This window comes from Protopterus annectens, chromosome 8.part1, assembly GCF_019279795.1.
Source record: "Protopterus annectens isolate FY-2018-M chromosome 8.part1, PAN1.0, whole genome shotgun sequence".
Lineage (NCBI taxonomy): Eukaryota > Metazoa > Chordata > Ceratodontiformes > Protopteridae > Protopterus > Protopterus annectens.
This window is the reverse complement of record NC_056742.1, coordinates 302,058,494-302,077,453: the sequence shown is the minus strand read 5'-3', so window position 1 is coordinate 302,077,453 and position 18,960 is coordinate 302,058,494. Positions and strand designations below refer to the sequence as shown.

Genomic DNA, 18,960 nt, shown 5'->3' with positions numbered 1-18,960 from the left:
GCCATAGATCTCACTCCTCCAGGTCATCGAGGCTCTCGGATCACGACCTCCAGAGGGTAGTGAGTAGACTTTTGAAGTCCGAGGCACTGGCCCAAATGCTCCAGAGTCCGACTCATCAGTCGATGCCTCAACTTGTTCCAATAAATATTCCTCCTCCGACTCTTTTGAGCTCGGGCCGGGCGTCTCGGGACCGAGACTGTGGTAGCGTCTGAGCCGATACATTTGTCTTCGGCTCCGTCGGCTCGATTTCTTCTTTGAAGAATCTCGGCGCCGGGCTTCCCTCGTCGGCTCGAGGGGGTGAGTGGCATCGGACCCTTGTCCGACCCCCCTCTCCCTCTCGGTGCTTCGGCGCTGGTGAGTTCAGCTCCGACATCGGCCTCGGAGCCATCTCTGTCGGTGCCGAGGGAAGGTCTCAGCTTCTCGGAGCGGGGACCTCTGGCTCTGCCTGACGGGGGTGCATTCGAGGTCATGCAGAGTGTGTTGGAACCTTGTTCGACTCCACAGTCGGCTCCGTCCGCCCCTCCCACTTCGGTGCCTTTGGTTATGTCGACTCACTCCCTCATCCCAGACCGCAGAGAGCAAGCTCCTCAAGAATCCCCTGTGGGATCTCATCCTCTTCGAGGCCTCCCTGAATTGGCAGGGGAGCCCCCTAGGAAGAGAAAGTGTAAGAGGAAGCACATAGACTCACCTGAGTCTGTCACCTCTGACACAGATTTAGAGGATTCGAGGGTTCCCCGTTCCCCTTCTGAAGATGTCTCTTTTGCAGACATTCTAGAGATCCTGAAACAGAGGGGAAATTGGCCAGCCCTTAACCCTTCGGAGGATGAATCTGTGTATCTTGAGGCGTTTGGCTCTCTCCCTTCCACCTCCTGGGTGTCCCCCCCTTTGATCCCCTCATGCAGGTGGTTGCAAAGAAGGCCTGGATGGCTCCTGATTCAGTGGACCCTACCCCCAGGAGACCTTCCAAATTTATAACGGCACCAACTGACAAGCAATTTCTCACAAAAGGTGTTTCTGTGGATGCTATGGTGGTAGCTGCTGCCACCAAGAAGGAACTAGCTGATCCTTCAGTGCCTGTTCATCCCCCTAACAAAGAATCTAGGTCCATGGACAGGTACGGGAAGCGGATGTTCTCGTCAGCGACCTTTGCTATCGTTAAGCTGAATTACCTATGCCATTTTACTCGTCTTCAAAGGGACTTGATCAAAGGAGCGAGTGACATGTTGAAGGATCCTACGGCTGCGGGTTTTCAGGACAAGATGAACACTCAGCTGGCTACCCTGAACTCCATAGCTAACTCCTCCATGCCTCCTCTCTTATGCGGCTGATGGAGCGAGCAGGGCCGCAGGGACAGGTGTGGCCTTACGCAGACATGCCTGGATGCGGCTATGCAACTGCGGACCCCTTTAAAGCGTCATTCACTAATTCCCGTTTGATGGATCATCTCTTTTGGTCCTCAAGTGAAAGAAACCTTGACTAGGTGCGAGACAGATGGCAAGACTCTTTCTGCCGTCGAGTCCGTTTCTCCACTCCTTCTAGGCCTTACCCCAAAGGCCAGAAAAGTGGAAAAATGTGGTTCATAAACAGTCTCAAGGGACTTCGCCTGGCGACAGAGTCGGTTCCCGCCAGAGGCAGAGGGGAACAACAATGGTAGACGCCGCCCTAGAGGCAGGGGGTCCATAAAACCAGGGCAATCGAGAAGCCTTCTCTGATAAGCCCTTTCAGCATCCCTGAGGTGTTGCCCGGCTGCCCACCTTCCGAGGCAGTCGGGGGAAGATTGTCTCTGTACCCAGAAGCCTGGCTATCCCTGACTCAAGACAAATGGGTACAGTCCATCATTTCCGAAGGCTATTCCATTCCCTTCATTCGCATTCCAAACCAATCAAAAAAATCCCTTCCAGATGTTCCACCCGCTCAAAGGGATCTTGCAGCCTTGGAAATTTCAAAGCTGCTTGCAAAAAGAGCAATACAGCCAGTTCCAGCAGACCAGCAAGGATCCGGAATCTACTCCAGGTTCTTTTTAGTTCCAAAGAAAACAGGGGACTGGAGACCAATTTTGGATCTCAGTATCTTGAACAAGTCAGTCAAGAAAACAAGATTTCGGATGGTCACGCTGCAGTCCATCCTTCCCCTATTGGGAAAGGGAAACTGGTTGTGCTCTATAGACCTTCAGGATGCGTACTATCACATAAAATGAACAGTCGCTCCAGAAGATTCCTCCGCTTCAGGCTGGGAACCAGTCATTTCTAATTCAGGGCCCTGCACTTTGTTCTCACCACTGCCCCCCTGGTGTTTACCAAATGCATGGCAGTGGTAGCTTCTCACCTCAGGCGTCAAGGATTCCAGGTGTTTCCATATTTGGACGACTGGCTCCTCACAGCTCCCACCAAGCATCTTCTTCTATTGGCCAGGGACTACACCTTTCGCATTTGTCAAAATTTAGGCATTTCAATAAATTGCGAAAAGTCTGTTTTGTCGCCTTGTCGTACTATTACCTTCATAGGCGCAAATCTAGACACAGTCAACATGTCTGCGAGACTAACAGATCAGAGAATAACAGACATACACAAACTGGTCTCGCTCCTCTTCAGCAGCAACAGAATCAAAGCCAGGTTAGTTCTGAAAGTGTTGGGGATTATGGCGGCTGCCATACCTCTGCTTCCATTAGCCAGATTCCACATGAGAATCCTTCAATGGATGCTCTTCACGCAATGGTCATACCAGCAACTTCCGATGTCCCACACCGTCATGATTACGCAAACATGCAGAAATCATCTTCTGTGGTGGATGTCTTCCCTCAGCTCTTGTTGGGAAGACCCTTTGTCCCTTCCTCCGGTTGCTACTCTGACAACGGACGCCTCCCTGATCGGGTGGGGGCATTATCAGGGCAGAACTGTCCAGGGCACATGGCAACCAGGCGAATGCCACTTGCACATAAATGTTCTAGAGATGAGAGCAGTGCTTTTAGCGTTGCAAGCCCTTCAAGACTCTCTTCCCTTGGGAGCGATAGCAATCCAGACGGACAGTATGTCTGTAGTGTGGTATATCAACAAACAAGGCGGAACCAGGTCCTACCCCTGTGTCGAGAAGCACTCAGACTGTGGCAATGGGCGATTTCTTCTCAGCGGTTTCTGATAGCAACGCACATCCCGGGAAGTCCAATCAAATCATGGACAAATTGAGCAGAGCTATCCTCATGCCTCACGAGTGGTCTCTGAAAGACTCTGTTGTGAGAGAAATTTTTCTCAAGTGGGGTCAGCCTTGCTGCGACCTTTTGCTACTCCCCAAAACAGCAAGTGCAGAGATTATTTCACCCTATTCCCTTTACCAGGCCAACCCAGCAGAGGCGCTCTAGTCCAAGTTTGGCCCGGGGACTTCTGTATGCATTTCCTCCCTTCCCACTAATCTCTCAAGTGATACAGAAAGCTATCGCTCAGAAGGCCTCGTTGATCCTCATTGCTCCTTACTGGCCTCGACAGGTTTGGTTCCCCTTTCTTCATCATTTTCTGTTGAGCGACCGTGGCATCTGGACCTAGGTCCAGATCTTTTGATCCATCAGTTGGGTCAGTTTCATCGCTCCCTTCCCTCTCTGAACCTCACTGCTTGGTTCCTCCAGTTCCAACCTTAGCCAGGCTTCCTCAAATATCTCACTCTGTCCGAGATATTTTGATAGCTTCCATAAATCTTCCACTCGAAAGATTTATTTGAGTAAGTGGAAGCGTTTAGCCTATTGGGCTCAAGGAAGGGACATAGATCCTTTCACTGCTTCCATCCAAATGGTCCTTGATTTTCTAGCTGAACTCTTCCATGCAGGTTCATCTCCATCTACTCTTAAAGTTCAATTGGCAGCTATTTCTAACTTTCATGTGGGCATTTCAGAGTCTGCCATAATGTCCCACAAGCTTTGCAAAGCATTTTTGAAGGGAGTTTTTCTTCTCAGACCTCCTATAAGAAATCCTCCTCCTCCTTGGGACCTAAATTTAGTTTTTAGTTCTTTGATTCTTTCCCCTTTCGAACCTGCAGCCTCCTGTTCTTTAAAATTGCTATCATGGAAGACACTTTTTCTGGTAGCTATTACTTCAGCTAGAAGAGTTTCGGAACTTCATGCACTCAGCTGTCGACCTCCTTATCTGTTGTGCCATAAGGACAGGGTATCTTTATGAACCAACCCGTCCTTTTTACCTAAGATAGCCTTGGCGTCTAACCTAAATCAAAGCATTGACCTTCCTGTGTTTTTTCCAGAATATTCTAACAGGTCTGAACAGAAATTGCATAGGCTAGATGTTCATCGTCAGTTGAGGTACTATTTGGATAGAACCAAACAATTCAGAAAATCTGACCAGCTGTTTGTCTCTTATGCAGAAGGCAGAAAGGGACTTTCAGTTTCAAAGGTATCATTATCTAGATGGCTAACATCTCTGATTTCCCTTGTTTATGAAATTAGACACCAAAAGCTGCCTAACAAACCTAAAGCCCATTCTACCAGAGCTTTGGCTACTTCTATAGCCTTCCAAGACAGACTGCCTATTGACACCATTTGTGCAGCGGCTACTTGGGCTGCGGCTACTTGGGCTGAAAGAAAAGGCGTCCACTCTCCACACTTTCATTTCTCATTATAAGTTGGATTTAGCTTCTAGGCATAGAGCTAACTTTGGTTCCACTGTTCTCAAGAGTCTGTTCCGTTAGGCCACCCGGGACAAGGTGCTAGGGACGCGGTCCCATCCAGCAAGAATGAAGGCGAGATAGACAACTTAACATATAGAAGTTATGTTCTTACCATAACGTTCCATGTTAGTTGTCTTCTTCTCGCCTTCTTCTTGCGTCCCACCCTCCTTCCCCCTGGCCTGGACAGACCTAGAGGAGTTTTGATTGTGACCTCTCTTTCTACCACCTCTTACTTTAGGTATATGCTGCTGTGCATACTTTCCTGGATCAGGATGTAGGTCACCCTTCTCTTCTCCCTGGTTTATAGAGGTGGATTTTGTTTATAGTTATTCTGTTACTATTATAAGCTGGGCCTAGCTTACAAACGAGATCTGAGGTAACTCACGCCTAACATTGTGGGATATAAGGGGAGCCTCGAGCCGGTGGAACCAACTCTCGAGCTTTTAGAGTGGCCGAGTCGGAGCCGAGGTCGGCTCCGAACCCATCCAGCAAGAAGAAGGCGAGAAGAAGACAACTAACATGGAACGTTATGGTAAGAACATAACTTCTATTTCGTAGACATGCCTGGCTTAGGGAACAAACCTTGCCTGATCATGTTAAAGCTAAACTAGATGCTCCTTTACAAAAGGATGTATTATTTGGTACTAATGCTGAGGAGATACTACGGAAAATGGAAGAAAAAGCTAAATCTATGCAAACTGTCAAAGCTTTTCTACAAGTACAACCACCACGTTTTAGCAGAAATTGGCCTTCAAAAAACTGGTCCTTTCCAGCCACGGACAAGCCCCAAAGAGGTAGATACAGGCGCACAAGGGGCAGAGGACAATCTCAAGGATCATATAGAGGCAGACAATGGCAATCTCCAGCACCAAGAGGTGGCGAAGACAGTGCACAACAATACAGGAAACAAACCCAATGACTTTCCCCTTTGCATGCCAAGCAAGGCTCAGGTGGCAGCACCCTTGGGAGGAAAGCTGGCATTATTTTCAAAAAATTGGCATATTGTCACAAAAGACAAATGGATCCTGGACATTATAAACAGAGGCTACAGATTTCATTTTCACACACTTCCAAAAATGAGAGGCATGCCGAACCTGCAACACAATCAAAGGGCAGAGGCTCAAATACAAATTTCAAAGCTCATGGACATGAAAGCTATTCAAGAGGTACCTACTCACGAACAAGGTCAAGGTTTTTATTCAAGACTATTCCTGGTACCAAGGAAGGGAACCGATTGGAGATCCATTTTCGACTTATCCATCCTAAACACATTTCTACTCGTACCAAAATTCAACATGCTCACCTTACAGCAGCTTCTTCCCATGCTGGGCAAGGAGTCTTGGCTGGTAACATTGGACCTTAAGGAGGCATACCTGCATGTCCCAATCAGACAAAGCTGCAGAAGATACCTCAGATTTCTTGCAGGTTCAATCCACTATCAATTCTCTGCATTGCCCTTTGGCTTATCTACTGCGCCCAGAGTATTCACGAAATGCCTGGCATCAGTAATTGCCTACTGCAGACTTCAAGGGATACAAATTTACCCTTATTTTGGACGATTGCCTGATCCAAGCGGACAGCAAACACATACTTCTGGAACATCTGGCTTATGTAACACAGTTATTGAATTCTCTGGGATACACAGTCAACAAAGAGAAATCCAGGCTAACACCATCTCAGAAAATAATTTTCCTGGGTGCCAACTTGGACACAAACACCCAGATGGCCTATCTTACGCCAGAAAAACAGGGGCAACTAACTCAATACTTCAAGATACTAGCAAATTGTACCAGGCTAACTGCAAGGAAAATCCTGCAGGCTCTGGGCTTCATGGCATCTTGCATTCTTCTAATCCCATGTGCAAAGTTGCATATGAGGAAACTTCAATGGTACCTAAAAAACCTATGGTCTCAACACAGCCACAGTTTGGAAACAATAATACCACTAATTCCATGTTTGCAAAAGGAATTTCTATGGTGGGCCCAAGCATGCCAAACAAACACAGGTCTACCATTCTGCAAGCCTTAAGCAAATCAAGTCATCACAACAGATGCCTCAGACTACACCTGGGGGGCACAGATGACAGACAGGTGCATTCAGGGCAAATGGTCCCAAAAGGAAAAGCACCCTCACATCAATCAAAAGGAAATGCTAGCAATGATAAATGCAATTACAGCTTTCAAGGACCTCCTGCATCCAGGACAATTATTGATAAGAACAGACAACACCACAGTAATGTGGTACATAAACAAGGAGGAACACATTCATACCCCCTGTGCAGGCTGGCCATGTCACTTTGGAACATGGCTCTGGAATGACAAATCGAACTTCAAGCACAGTACCTGCCAGGTTTGGAAAACACGCTGGCAGACAATCTAAGCAGAAATATGACAGACCCGCACGAATGGAAGTTGCATCCTCAAGTGTTTACAAAGATAATCCAAGAGTGGGGAAGGCCAGACATAGATCTCTTTACCTCCCACAGGAATAATCAATTGACAAAATTCTGCTCAAGGACATTTCATCCAAAGGCCTGGAGAGTGGACGCCTTTTCTTTCAGTTGGGCAGCACGGACAGTTTACGCCTTCCCACCTTTGCCTCTACTGCCCAAGGTGCTCTTGAAAGCAAGACCAGACAGACCGAAGATGATACTGATTGCTCCAGACTGGCCAAGACAACACTGGTACCCACTCCTGAGGAGCCTAACACATTCTCCTCCCTGGACCCTACCTCTAATGCCTCTTCTCTTGACTCAGCACAGCTTCAAAACTCTTCACGGTCAGCTGAAAACACTCAATCTGGCTGCATGGAAAATTCCTTAACACCACAACAGACCCTACTCTCCAAGGAGGTGCAGGATGTCATTTTGGAGGCCAGAAGGCCAGCTATTAGAAAAGCTTACTCCGCAAAATGGAAACTGTTTTGCACTTGGAATGAGAAAAAGGGCCAGGATCCTAGAAAACTGAATTTGCCTCGGATATTACAGTATCTAGCTGAGCTGTTGAACAGTGGACTTTCATTTTCCTCCATCAAAATCCATGCCTCAGCCATTTCTGCAGAATACAACACTGATCCACCCTTATTCTCTCACCCACTCTTAAGGCAGTTCCTCAGAAGGGCTAAGAATATAAGACCTCCAAGGAAACAACCAATACCAGCCTGGGATCTTAATTACATTCTAGAAAAATTAACATAGACTCCCTTTGAACCAGCTGCCTCAACAGATTTGCAATATTTGTCCTGGAAAACAGCTTTCCTTCTGGCCATTACCTCGGCTCGTAGGGTCTCGGAACTACAAGCCCTCATGGCTGTACAGCCCTTTCTCATCTTCCATCAGGACAGGGTTTCCCTACGAACCAACCCGTCATTTATGCCTAAGGTAGTATCCAGGGTAGCTTTAAATCAGGCCATACACTTACCTACCTTTTACCCCAATCCTCAAAACAAAGGGGAAAGGCTGCTACATTCCTTAGACATCCATAGACAGCTACGTTACTATTTGGACAGAACAAAGCCTTTCAGGAAATCAGAACAACTCTGTGTCCTATGCTGTAGGAGCTCAAGGGAAGCCAATTTCCAAACAGACTATTTCAAAATGGATAGGCCACTGCATACGGTTTTGTTACTCCTTTCATGGTAAATCTGTACCTGCAGGCATCAGATCCCACTCCACAAGGGCCACAGCTACCTCTGCAGCCTTCCTCAGAGGAGTCCCTACCAAAGATATTTTGGAGGCAGCCACTTGGAGTTTTGTGCTTACCTTCACTAAACACTACCACCTACCTTTATACTCCAAAACTAGAGCAGGCTTTGCCACGGCTGTGTTGCAGGGCATTGTGGCTCCTCCCAGTTCCACCTAGTGCCAACCACCCTGTGCGTAGCTTTGGGATTCTACCCATCTGTTATGACTGCAGCTGTATGCACGATGAACATGGTACAGTTTTGTACCTACCATAAATGTAGATGTTCGAGTGCTAATACAGCTGCAGTCCAGGTTTCCCTCCCTCCTTCCCGTCTGGGTACAGACCTAGTGGCTAACTCCTCATCTTACAACCTGATTGGGTTATCCTTCTATGGTGTATTTGCTTGCAACTACTGATTTTTGATTATATTGCATTGCATGATTTTATATATAGATATATATATATATATATATATATATATATATATATATATAATATATTGCCTTCCTTCTGGGGGCACCTGACATCTGGGGCAAGAAAGACTGAAGAAAATGGCGTTGGCTGTGTGTTATGTACCCCTGTCGCACTGACGTCAGGAAAGAAAGCGACGACAACCGACGCCGGACCTAGACTTTGGAATTCGGCCGACCGAGGACCCGCCTGACGGCAGGAGAACCCATCTGTTATGACTGCAGCTGTATTAGCACTCGAACGTCTACATTTATGGTAGGTACAAAACTGTACTTTCTCCACTTTGACTTTAAGGTCAGATGATCCTTTGTTCTATATGACTTTCTTTTATTGCCCTTTTGATGTTCTTTGTGTTTCACTGTTGCAGTCATTACATTTGGGTTATCTGCTTTGCAGTAGCCCTCAGTCGGCCTGATTAACAATGTCCTGGGTCCTGAGTCAGTTGCTGTCCTATCTTCCATGACGTCAGGGGTATAAAACATGCAGTCGATGCCATTACATCAGTCTTTCTTGCTGTGCGGTGCCCGAAGCAGAAGCAGTTCACAAGTGCCGGTCGGCCGACTCCTGAAATTTTCGTTTTTGAGTTTCAGAACCAAAGTCTTCAACTAAAGCTAAGTACCCCGTTGGGGAAACTTTTTCTTGCTCCTTACTGATGTCAGTAAAAGTTAATAATTACATTACTTGTGGAAAGCAAATATCTCACAAAGATTTTCATTCGTACTGTATTCCTTGCCTAGGCCCTGACCACAATGTGCCTTGCTGTCGGTTTTGTGCTTTATTTAAACAGCGCACTATCCGTCGTCGGTATGTTTTTCACTTCTAAATAATTCATTTCTTGGTTTAATTATCCAGAAATGTTGTTGGTTAGCTTTCCGACTACCGGGATTCTGAAAAACCGTAAAGATAAAGACAGGCCGCCGAGGTCCAAAGCTGCCAGCGACGCTTCACCTAAGCCAGTTCGCTGGTACTCAGTGAGACGCTTTCGCAGCCCCTGATACCTGCTACTTCTGACTCGCAGGCCTCTATTGAGACCCATTCGGAGTCCGGTATGCCGCGAGATGCTTCATCTGTGGACCCTGCGGATGTCTCTACCTTGGATGGGTCCGGAGCCGCTTTGCAGGCACTGGCTTCTGAGGGTGTTTTCAGGCCTACAGACTTGCATATTAAATCGACTCCTTCATTTAGGCCAAGATATCGAACCATGCCTAAGAAACCGACGCACAGGCCGCATGCTCAGGCCTCTATTCCTAACAAACAAATGATAAGAATGGCTGAAGATCTTATAACTCTAATCAGGGGAAGCCATCCTCCCCTTTCTAAGAGACCTAGGACAAGCCATCCTCCCCTTTCTAAGAGACCTAGGACTGAAGTGGTTTATGAATCTTCTGAACAGGATTCTGATTTTTCTGATTCTTCTGATCTGGATTTACCCTTATCTACTTATGAGGATTCTGATGCAGAGGACTGTATTCCCTCTGCTTCCCCTTCAGAGGATTTTTCTTTTGGTGAAACCTTACATACTCTAAGGGAGCATTTCCACTGGGAAAGCCAGGAATTTTCTGATTCTAAAAAGAGGCTTAGGGATTTCTTACTCCTGCCTCAGCATAGGCCTTTAAGCTATACCTCTTGTACTAGGCATTGTTGATGCCTTTTCAGAATCTAGTTTGGCCCCTGATTCTTTGCCTCCAGCTCCCAGAAAACCTGACAGATATTACAGGGTTCCTGATTCTCACAAGTTCCTTTTTAAAAATTCTATTGTGGATCCAGAGACTGTTTCACAGGAACCCAAGGGCATTAAGGCTTTTACTGCTAAAAATCCTACCCCCTCTGATAGAGACTCCAGGGAGCTGGATAGACGGGGTAAGAAAGTTTACACTTCTGCAACTTTGGCCATTAGGGCTTTAAACTGCCAGTTTCATATGTTAAAATATCAACAACATGTTATTGGATTGCTTAAACAGAAAATGAAGTTAATGCCTGACTGCTGAAAATAGAGTTACAGGATTTAATGCATTCTGCTGAACAGGTTGGAAAACATACTTTGCAGTGTGGATTTGATTCATTAGAGGCCTCTTGCATGGCTGCTGTTACTGGGTCTGTGCTCAGAAGGCATTCTTGGCTTAAGGAGCAATCTTTGCCAGATCATGTTAAAGTTAAATTGTTGGCTGCTCCCTTAAATCAGGACCGCCTGTTTGGCAACAAGGCTGAGGAAGTACTTAAAAAGATGGAAGATAAAGCTAAATCTATGCAAACTGTTAAGTATTTCTTGCACGTTCAGCCTCCTAGATTTAGTAGGCACTGGTCCTCTAAAAATTGGTCCTTTTCAGCCCCTTCCAGGTCTTCTCAAGCCAAGGGACACACTAGAGTTGCCCTTTCTCTCCCTCTCAGCCGAAGCCCATAGTGACCACGGATGCTTCCCTGATTGGGGGGGGGCACTTCCAGGGAAAGACGGTCCAAGGCACTTGGTCCCCTGTGGAGGCCAATCTGCATATCACTCTTCTAGAACTGAGGGTGGTGCTTCTAGCATTGCAAGCATTTCAATCCATCCTCCTGTCAGGGACAGTTGCTATCCAGTCCGACAACATGTCAGTGGTCTGGTATATCAACAAACAAGGGGGAACCAAGTCCTACCCGTTGTGTCAAGAGGCCATAAGAATTTGGCAATGGGCGATAGCTTCCAGCCGCTTTCTGATAGCAATGTACATTCCCGGGGATTCCAACGTGATTGCAGACAAACTGAGCAGATGCATCCTCCTGCGTCACAAGTGGTCCCTCAATCCAACCATAGCAGCGAAGATCTTCAGCGGTTGGGGCCAGCCTTACTGTGACCTGTTCTGCTCAACAGCAAATAACTGCAGCAGCTACTTTTCCCTAATTCCATCGCAGGGGGGGTCCCCAAGGGACACTGTACTACACGATTGGCCCTCAGGACTTTATGCTTTCCCTCCCCCTCATCACACAATTTATGACGAAGGACCTTCGGTTGAGAAGCAGAGTAATTCTCATTGCACCCTACTGGCCCCGACAAGTTTGGATCCTCTTCCTTTGGCCTCACCTAGTATAACAACCATGGATTCTGGATCCAACTCCAGAATTACTGTCACACCCGCAGCAGTTGATATAGCCAAACATAGCCAGTCTCTAGCTGACATCTTGGTTTCTCCACTTCCGGTAATTGCTAGGGAGAAAGGTCTATCCTTCCCATATGTAACATTCTTCTGGCTTCACACAAGCCGTCCACCAGGAAACATTATCTCAACAAGTGGAGGAAATTCACCACTTGGTATTGACAGAAAGGACTAGACTCCTGTTCAGACCCGGTTAGTGCTGTATTGGACTATTTGTCAAATCTTCTCCATTCGGAAACAGCAGCCTCCACTGTTAGGTACACCTGGCTACTATTTCAGATTTCCACAACGGCATCCTCCATTTGTCCTTGATTTCCCACCATCTCTGTAAAATCTTTCTGAAAGGTGTCTCGCACATTAGACCACCGTTCAAAGAACCAGTTGAACCTTGGAATTTGACACTAGTTCTGCAATCATTGACTCTATCCCATTTTGAACCCGCTGCTACTTGCGACATAAAATTTTTATCCTGGAAATCACTATTCTTGGTAGCTATTACCTCAGCAAGATGAATTTATGAACTACAAGCCATATGCATAAAACGTCCCTACATGGTCTTTCATAAGGACAATGCGTCACTCCAGACTAATACCTCCTTTTTGCCCAAAGTTATTTCAGAATCGACCATTAATCAAACAATTGACATGCCGGTCTTTTTCCCCAATTTTTCTAACAAAGGAGAATACTGCCTGCATTTATTGGATGTTCATAGGCAATTATGATTCTACTTTGACAGAAATAAATCACTACCCTATTCAGGACCAAATTTGGGAAAATCTGTTTATAAGGTGACACACTCAAAATGGTTGAGGAATTGTACATGCTTCACCTACCAGCAAAACAATTCCTCTGCCAACTAAAGTTAAGGCACACCCAACCAGATCAGTGGCGACATCTGTTGCCTTCCACTCTAGGGCCTCCATGGATGACATCTGTGCAGCAGCTGCATGGGCTACTCCTCATACCTTTATCACTAATTACAAATTAGACTTGATCTCCAGGGGGAGAGCATCCTTATGTTCCTGAGCACCACTGAACCATCTTTCACAGGGTCACCCAGGACATAAAATAGCTATGGACTCTGTTCCATCAGTAATGAATGAATGAAGATTAACATCATCAGGTAAAGAAGTTATGTTCCTACCATAATGTTCCATCTGTGTTGTTGATCTTCATGCATTCATTACATCCCACCCTCCTTCCCCCTCCAAAGGCTCCTGGAGGTTTGGATTTGGTCCATATCTCATTTTTTAGGGAATTTGCTCAGAAAAAAGCCTCTGCTTTCTCTCTTATGGGCAAACTTGATCTGAGGTAACAGGGAGAAGGAGCACTATGGGTAAGCTTAGCTTGAGAATTTTATTGGCTGGCACGAGCTTGTTATAAAGGCTGACTCTGTTCCGAGGACAGAACTGAAACCCATCAGTAATGAATGAATAAACATCAACAGCACAGATGGAACGTTATGGTAAGAACATAATTTCTTTTTACCCCTCCTTATAGGAGCAATTGTCCCAATCAGCTGGACTCACATGCCTTAACACAAAATTGAGGTTGTCCATGCATGTTATTGCCAGTGTTCTACATATGCTAATTGGTGTCTGTTCTTTTTATCTTTATTCCCCTCCCAGATGTGAAAAACAACTTGCATTGCTTTCAGAAAACATTAACTTTTAGCCTTGAAGAAACCAGGGATCCGATAGTCAGTTTTTCATCTCCTTACATGTGGATTCAGATCTGGTCCCTCGAATCCGACTCTGCCATTAGCAAGCACGTGATAACCAAAAAGCTCTTGGATACCTCTCCTGGCCCAGAGTGCATCTTTCCTCATTACCCCAGATCTCATTTTCCTCTTTGGGAAGACGTGGTCAGCTAGCTGTTGCTGTCAGATCGTATATTTCAAATTTTTTCCATATATTCTCTCTAATTTATTATATTCCTAACGTAATTATTCTTTTCTGTTGTTTTCCTACATTAGAGCCCTTTCTAGTGGTAACTGTCTTTTATTTAGGTTACTTTCACTTTTCCTCCTTCTTTCCCACCAGTAACTGCTTTTTTATAGGTTACTTCCCTCACCTTTTATCTTTTTAGGTTTTTTTTTGGTCTATTAGTAGCTCTCCCCTTCTTTCTGCTTTCTGAAAAAAAAAAAAAAAAAAAATGTTCTTTCGCTATCCTTTTTTTGTCTGCGTGTGTGTATCTGTGTGACTGTCCTCTGCCTGCCCCCTTCTGTCATGGCGGAGAAACAGGACAAAACAGGTGGTTTCAAAAAGTGTACAAAGTGCAGTTATAAATTTCCAGTCAGTGACTTGCACTCCCTCTGCGTGTATTGCCTTGGGCCCCTTCACTTACAAGAGGGGCTGTGTTATATGCATTAACTTCAACAGTCGAGCTTTAAATGAATGAAAGAGTAAGCCCATTTAAGGAGTATATGTTGCCTTCACCCTTTGGAGAAGCAATTTCTGGAGGCAAAGAAAAGTCCAGTTTAGTTAATAAAACAAAATTAGCTCATTCGAGTCCTGCTTCATCCTTATCCTCTAGATATTTGGACAAGGCAAAAAAAAAATGTTCCTCTGCACCAATGGACATTTCGGAGCTGAAACCAAAAACATTGAAGTCTCCCTCATCCGGGGAGTATAGGATCTGATCAGAGCCTTTAGCACCAGGCACTACTCCATTGGATCTGACGTCTTCAGCTTCGATCCTACATAGCAAGGCTGGATAGGAACGATTGATGTTGGGTCTGACACTTAGGCCTTTTAAACCAATTTTGGCATTACTGAGGACTTGGTATTCTCCCTCATACACCCAGTTCCTTTAAGGGTGCCATCCTCCTGTCTGTCATGGCCAAGATCCCCTTCTGCCTGTTCCTCCTGTTAGACCAGGAGCCTGACCAAAGAAGATGTGGAACACATGGTGCAGAAGATCTTATGAGCACAGGGTATATCACTAAGTCTGCCTTGGCCTGGACCCATTCGGTTCCAGGTGCGTCTAAGCTGTCCATTCCCCCTCTTCCTCCGACCTCAGAGAAAGCTTTAGAGCCCATAGCTCCGTTATGCCTGGTGCCTTTAAGCTCTGCTCCGAGGTTGTCTTTTTTTCTTGGATCAGACTTTCGCTCTGAGCTCGTCAGCCTGTTTGGAGAGAGAATCATGAATCTTTGGTGCAGTAGACTTCCAGGTCTTCACTGCAGTCTATGCACCTTGGGGCTTTGGCATAGGTGAGCTCTTCTCTGACTTCAACCCCTGGCAAGCTGTCTTCTGGACTAGAGGGGGACCCTGTCCCGAAAACGTGACTTATCAGAGCCAGAGTTGTCCTCCATTCAGGAACAGTCCGCCTTTGGGGCTTTGGAGAGGGCTGTAGCTGCCACTGCATCAAAAAAGTCACCTGCCCCCCTCAGATCCATTATCCCATGCAGATATACCCTATGTTCCTGTTCTTCCCACCATGTTCCACAGGGCCAGTGGGACCCCAGGTGCCAGGATACTATCAGGGTACCCCCGACTCTTCCGGTACTTATCCAGACTACCCCATTGAGGATGTCCCTTGGAAGAGATTATGCAAGAGGAAGCATTTGTACTCCACAGAGTAGTCTGCCACGGCAGACACTGACCTAACTGAGGATGAAGGTTCCCCACGGTCACCTCCCTGAGGACTTTTCCTTTGGGGAGATTCTGGAGAGTCTTGAGCAGAGGGGTAACTGCCAGTCCAGCAGTCCTTTGCCTGAGGAGTCTGTGTACCTGGCTGTTTTCAGTTCATGCCCTTCTACCTCTTGGGTGACTCCGCCTACTGATAAACTCATAGGTTTGATCTCACGGCGGGCGTGGGAGGACCCCAGATTCCACTGGGCCAGTTCCCTAGAGACCAAATAAGATTATAACAGCTCCCTCAGATAAGGCTTTTTGGACAAAAGGGGTTGCAGTGGATACCATGGTTGTGGCAGCAGCCACCAAGAAGTAACTCTCTGAGGAGAGTTCAACTATTAACCCTCCTAATAAGGATTCTGGGATGATGGATGGATGTGAATTATCTTTCACATTTCACAAGGTTACAAAGGAATCTGATCAAGGAGCTCTCTGATACCCTTCAAGGAGCCGTAGCTGAGGGAGCTAAAGAGAAAGTAACTTAGTTAGCCACCCTCCATTGAATAGCCAAATCTTCCATAAGGCTCATCACACATACAGCCAAATGAACGGGTAGAGCAGCGGGTTCCAGCATCTCTGAGGAGGCATGCCCGGATTCACCTTTGTGATTTTGTGGACCATTTTAAGTCTTAGTTTGTCAGTGACCCATTTGATGGCACGTCTCTTTTTTGGTCCCAAAGTCAAAGATATGCTATCCAGGTGTGAGAAGGAAGGTAAGACTCTTTCTGCCTTTGGCATATGTTTTTCAGCTCCCCTGAGACTCCTATCCCAAAGGTCAGAGAGGCAGTGGAAAAATGTGGTTCAAAACGTTCCAAGGGTCCTACCAAGACACACATGGAGATTTTTCCCTCAGAGGCTGCGGGGGAAACAGTAATGGAAGACATCGCCCTTGCGACAGAGGAGGTCTGCAAAACAGAGGTTCCCAAGAAAAGTTCTTAGGGAAACCTTTTCAGCTCTCGTAAAAGGAGAACCAGTTGTCCACCTCTGGAGGCAATTAGGGGTCGTCTATCCCTGCAATAGAGAGCATTGCAGAAGATATCCTTCCGATGTGTAGGTGCAGAGGATAATATCGAGGCATTGCCAAATACCCTTTTCTCAACAACGCCTTCCCAACAAGAAAATCCCAGACATTCCACCCAGTCAAAGGGATTAAGAAATCCTTGGAAATTCAGAAATTGCTAGAAAGAGTTATCCAAGAAGTACCCTAGACCAGAGAGGGTTTGGAACTTACTCAAGGCTTTTTTTTTGGTTCCAAAGAAAACGGGGGACTAGAGACCAGTATTGGATCTCAGTTGTGGTGGTGTCTCTTTCGTCTTCTCCCGGTTAGGGGTCGCCACAGCGGAACTCCGGTCCGCTAATGATTGGCAGTAAATTTTTACATGCCGACTTGCCGGGCCTGACGCACAACCTTCAACGAAGGGATGCCCATTCAGGCATGTCGCCACACAGAAGACGCTTTAACTGAGAATTGAATGGGACGTCGTCTTACTGTGAGGCAACAACGCTACCACAGCACCACCACCGCAGTGCAATATTGGATCTCAGTAATTAAACAAATTGGTTCAAAGATGCGAGTTCTGAGTGGTCATTGTGCAGTCCATACTTTTCTGGAATAGGATGATTCGATGTGCTCTGTAGATCTCCAGGATGAGTACTGCCCGCCCTATTATCAGCTTTGCTATATGGAAATGTAAGAGAAAACGTAACTGTTAGCCGGCCTCTCAAGACAGTCTGAAACATTTATTGCTAAAGGAGTTTACATTGCATTCAGTGTTTTTTTATTTACTTTTTTTCACTTAAAACTTGTTAGATGAAGCAAAGGGTGTTAATCCATTTATCTATGCAAAAGTAAGAGAAAACATCTCTATATGGTCTGTACTTTGCAAACCATCCCTACCTCAACAACCCAGTATTAACATGCTTTTGTCTCTCTCCTCCTTTTGCATTGTAATGCCTACATTTCTTAGTACTAAAAAGGAGGGACAGAGAAAAAGAAAAAAAGGCTTCTGTTTATCGTGTACAAGAACGACTAAAAGTACCACATTATAAAACAAGCAGTTTATATTGTGAAAAGTTTCATAGAAATACTGTTAAATTGTTTTACTTGGTTACCTTTTTCCTTCCTCTTCCCCTCCCCTCAAGGTCCTTCCAAGCAATGACATTGGGATTTGCCTCCAAGTTTAACAAAGTCAACAAAAGTCCACTCTTTCCTCTTTCTTATTCAGCTGTATTTCACAAATGCAATTGATTTATTCATTAATTTCCATGTTGCTGGTCTTCCTGTGCTCCATTTCCAGATTCTGCTTCAATTCCAAGATACTTAAGATTTTTTTTTTTTCAAATCTTATGCTTTTCGCTGACTGTGAAGCATTTTCCTTTGGAACAGCGAAAAAGGTTTCACTGGCAAAGTCTCTCTGTGTGCTTTATTATCACAAAAATGAGAAGCAGAGTCCCCTTCTGCTTGATGGCTAACTTTTTGTTTTAAAAGCTCTTGTATTTTCTCTTTAGCCTGTTCTGCATCAATGTATGACTTTGATCCCTCAGGAACAAAAATTATTCTGAAGACCGCTGGATACAGCAGCTTGAATTTCTCACCTGTCTCTCAACATTCCCTGATTGCTGGGATAAATGTTTCTCTTTTACCTGATGTACAGTGAATAATCAGTTTCCACATACTACTGTCTCCAGTTTTATTCCTTTGCCCTTTTGCTACTGTTTTGTCAGATCAACTCTTTCTGCTGGTAGGTTTGTATCTTTACTAATCTAGATCCACTGTCCATATTTGGAGCATGCACATGCTGTTCCTTTTCAGTTAACACTTTGTTGTGGAGTACCTATCCAGTTGCTTAGTTGTACTTTGATAAAATAAGCACAGTCTGTTCCTTTCAGTTTCCTTCATACAGCAGAAAATCTCAAATTTTCCCTATATGCTCTGTTTGCCAGTTCTACCAATTTTTGAAACCTCTTCTCTTGAACAATCTCAGTCATCCAGGCTTTTCTTCATTTCAACCTTTAATTTTTTGAAGTTTTATAAGCTCACCTGCATATATTTTAAAGGCTTTTTCCATTTTTTCCAGCCTTTTGTTATTTGATGCAATATACTCCTTCAATGTTTAATTTATTTTAATCCGGTCTGAGCACATTTTACTTATTTTTCCTCTCTTATTACTGGAAGCCATGTATTGCACCAAAGCTGGAGCTTGAGCTACTTTTTGCTGAAAAGCTTGCAGAATTCTTCCCAGTCAGTGTTTTGTCTTCACCTTTTCTAGTTGATTTTCTTTGAGGCTCTCTTAGTTTCTGCTTTGCTGGCATCCAGGCAGTATACATACTAGCCGGCAACTGAATTTTGCGTAAGCTGACAGTATCACTGGTTGGTTC

The 18,960-nt window shown here is 45.4% G+C and overlaps 1 protein-coding gene across 1 annotated transcript in view; it reads left to right on the top strand.

The window, feature by feature from the left end:
* LSM14A (LSM14A mRNA processing body assembly factor) overlaps positions 1-18,960 on the top strand; it is a 612,302-nt gene that overhangs the window by 193,584 nt on the left and 399,758 nt on the right. The window lies entirely within an intron of this gene.